Genomic DNA, 4309 nt, shown 5'->3' with positions numbered 1-4309 from the left:
TTTGGGATATGTTAGAGATAGCTCATGAAGGGACAAATCAAGTGAAAGAGTCCAAGATGAATCTTCTCTTTAGAGAGTATAAACTATTCATGATGGACCCTAATGAAACCATTGCTGAAATGCATACTAGGTTCACAAACATAACAAATGGGCTGTGATCATTAGGTCAACAATTATCTAGCAAGGACTTAGTTACCAAAATACTTAGGTCATTACCTAAAGATTGGGATCCCAAGGTCACCGCCTTTGAAAAAGCAAAAGACGTATCAAAAATGGGCTTAGAAGACTTAATAGGTTCCTTAATAACTTCTGAAATGGTTTTAAAAGGAAGAGAAACCTTAAGCAAACAAAAGGAAGATACAAAAAGGAAAGGAATAGCTTTTAAAGCAAGAGTTGAGAGTGAAGAGGAAGAGAGTGAAGAAGACACACAAGATGATTTTGCTCTCTTCACCAAGAGATTCAAGAAATTTCTCAAGTTTAAGAGAGGAGGCAACTCTAGCCAAGGAAGAAATAGGCCTTCAAGCAAAGAGGAAATGAGATGCTATAAGTGCAACAAGGTTGGTCATATAAGGCCAAATTGCCCACTCATCAACAACAATGACAAGGATAAGAAGAATAGAAGAAATGGCAAAAAAGCCTTGTGTGCGGTGGCTTGGGATGAAGGGAGTGCTTCATCCGGAAATGAATCCAACGGAAATGATGAAGATGACCTTTGCTTCATGGGACTCGTCGATGTGACACAAGATATCTCCGTATCCGAGGTAAATGATGTTGATGATATATCTCATGAATTATCTAATGATGAACTAATATTTGCTTCTGAAAAACTTCATGAAAATTTAGATTTACAACTTGCCAAAAACAAAACAATGAAAAAGTCCTTACAAGATATAACTAAGGATTTTGGGTTCTTGAAAAAGGAATTCGATTTACAAACCAATACAAGTGAAAAATTGATTTTGAAAAACAAAGCTTTGAATGAAGAAGTAGACAAATTAATCTTTGAAAACAAAAGCTTGAAAGAGGAAAAAGAGAAACTTGTTTTGAAATGCGAAGAACTTGATTTAACGTTTAGAAAATTCTCATGTGACAAAAACAAACTAGATGAAATTCTTGAAAATAAGCTTGTCTCTTTAGAAGAAAATGGTCTTGGTTACCAACCCCTGTCTAAAAGAGAAGCCTCATTCAAAAATAAGTTTATGATGAATTCCTCTCACATCCATGCTAACACTAGTGCTTTTATTCCTGCTTGTCACTATTGTGGGAGAATAGGACACTTAAGGTTTGCATGCAATGTTAAGAAATCAAAAGCATCTAAATTTATGTGGGTTAAAAAAGATGAGCTTTATGATGTTGCTAACCTTGAAAGACCCAAGAAAAAGTGGGTACCTAAAACTTCAACATGAGTTTTGATTCTTGTAGGTGTGCTTGAAAGGAAAACCCTCAAAGGATAAGTGGTTCTTGGATAGCGGTTGCTCAAGGCACATGACAGGAGACGTAACCAAGTTCGCCTTTGTCACCATGAGTCATCAAGAAAATGTCACCTTTGGGGATGATAAAAGAAGCAAAATCATCAGTGAAGGTACTATTAAAATTAAGGACATTAAAGTTGAATATGTTTTGCTCGTTGACGGTCTTTCATTTGATTTGATAAGCATTAGTCAACTATGTGATCTTGGTCACAAAGTTCTTTTTGAAAAAGATAGATGTAAGATTTTGAAGGCTAAAGATAATGAAGTTGAATTTGTTGCATATAGAGATGGCAATATGTATTCAGTAGCATTAGAAGACCTTGAAAATCAAAACATCCAATGTCTCTCCGCCATGGATGATAACCCTTGGTTATGGCATAGGAGACTTGGTCATGCTCATATGGATTTGATTTCAAGATTATCTTCTAAGAATCTTGTGAGAGAGTTACCTAAACTCAAATACATTAGAGATAAAGTTTGTAGTGCTTGCATTCATGGAAAACATGTTAAAGACTCTTTTAAACCCATAAGTGTATTACCTACCTCTTGTCCACTACAACTCCTTCACATGGACCTATTTGGCCCTATGAAGACTCGTAGTAGAGGAGGCAGTAGATATGTATATGTGATTGTTGATGACTACTCTAGGTTCACTTGGGTGTTGTTCTTAACTAGTAAAGATGAAACCTTCAAGAAATTTGTCAACTTGTGCAAGCGAATTCAAAATGAACGAGGGGTTTTCATAAATGAAATTAGAAGTGATCATGGAACCGAGTTTGCGGACATTGAGGTTGATACCTTTTGTAATTAAAATGGAATCAAGCACAATTTCTCGGCTCCAAGAACTCCCCAACAAAATGGGGTAGTTGAAAGAAAAAATAGATCACTTATTGAAATGGCTAGAACCATGTTAAATGAGCACAATGTTCCAAGAAACTTTTGGGCGGAAGCCGTTCACACGACTTGTTATCTTTTAAATAGAGTGCTCATTAGACCTCACCTTAACAAAACACCTTATGAACTATGGAGTGGAACACCCCTCAAAGTTAGCTATTTCAAAGTTTTCGGTTGTAAATGTTTTATATTAAACATGAAAGACACCTTGCACAAGTTTGATTCAAAATTCGATGAAGGTATCTTCTTAGGCTATTCAACCCATAGTAAAGCTTATAGAGTCTATAACAAAAGAACTCAAATTGTGGAAGAATCCCTGCATGTCAAATTTGATGAGTCAATTGAACCTCCTAAAGTCATTAATGAAGATGATGACGGTGTCAATCTTCTAGAGCCTCATAGCCAAGTAGAGTCCATTGTTCAACCTTTAGAAAATCTTGATTTAGAAGGTCAACCTATAGAAGAACTTGAAGTAGAAGGTCTTCCCAAACATAGTAGAATCATGTCTAGTCACCCTTCTACTCAAATCATAGGTGAAACCTCACAAGGAGTTAAGACAAGATCTCACTATAAGAATGTTTGTGCCAACATGGCCTTTATCTCCCAAATAGAACCCAAGTCCATAAAAGAAGCTGAGAATGATGAATTTTGGATGATTGCTATGAATGAGGAACTAAACCAATTTGAGAGAAACCAAGTATGGAGGTTACTTCCTAGGCCTAGTGATCACCCGGTTATTGGGACTAAATGGGTGTTTAGAAACAAACTCGATGAGCATGGAGATATTCAAAGGAATAAAGCTAGATTGGTAGCCCAAGGTTACAACTAAGAGGAAGGTATCGATTATGATGAGACCTTTGCTCCGGTTGCTAGATTGGAAGCCATAAGGATGCTACTTGCATTTGCATCCCATTAAAACTTTAAGTTGTATCAAATGGATGTGAAGAGTGCATTCCTAAATGGGTATATTATGGAGGAAGTTTATGTTGAACAACCTCCCGGTTTTTAGGATTTCAAATACCCTAATCACGTATATAGGTTGGACAAAGCCTTGTATGGTCTAAAGCAAGCTTCTAGAGCTTGGTATGAGAGGCTTAGCTCATTCCTATTAGAGAGTGGCTTTCAAATGGGCACGGTTGACAAAACCTTGTTCATTAAAAGAAAAGGAAAAGATATGCTTATTGTTCCAGTCTATGTAGATGATACAATATTTTGTGCTACCAATGATAAGATGTGTGAAGAATTTGCACATTCTATGCAAAAAGAGTTTGAGATAAGTATGATGGGAGAGCTTACCTATTTCCTAGGACTTCAAATCAAACAATGTAAAAATAGAATTTTCATCAACCAAGAGAAGTATACTAAGGAACTCCTTAAGAAATTTGGCATGGATAGCTCACAAATCAAGCCAACTCCTATGAGCACTTCCACAAAATTAGAAAATGATGAAAGTGGGAAACCGGTTGATGAGAAAAAGTTTAGAAGAATGATATGTAGTCTATTATATTTGACCGCTAGTCGGCCGGATATAATGTTTAGCGTGTGTATTTGTGCTAGGTTTCAATCGGGTCCTAAAGAGTCTCATTTGAGTGCCGTTAAGAGGATATTCAAATATCTCAAAGGAACTCCTTCTTTAGGTTTATGGTATGAACGATCGAATGAATTCAACCTAGTAGGATTTTCGGATGTCGACTTTGCCGGTTGTAGAATTGATAGAAAAAGCGCAAGTGGCACTTGTCAATTTCTAGGAAGGTCTCTAGTGTCTTGGTTTAGCAAAAAATAAAACTCGGTAGCCTTGTCTACTACTGAAGCAGAATACATTGCGGCCGGTGCTTGTTGTGCACAAATCCTATGGATGAAGAACACTCTCATGGACTACAATCTTGCATTTAGTAATGCTCCAATCCATTGTGATAATACAAGTGCCATCAACTTGACAAAAA

The sequence above is a fragment of the Tasmannia lanceolata genome, unplaced genomic scaffold, assembly GCF_043159265.1.
Source record: "Tasmannia lanceolata isolate RefF3 unplaced genomic scaffold, GAP_Taslan_0.1 ptg000023l, whole genome shotgun sequence".
Taxonomy (NCBI): Eukaryota; Viridiplantae; Streptophyta; class Magnoliopsida; order Canellales; family Winteraceae; genus Tasmannia; species Tasmannia lanceolata.
This window is presented reverse-complemented; position numbering follows the sequence as displayed.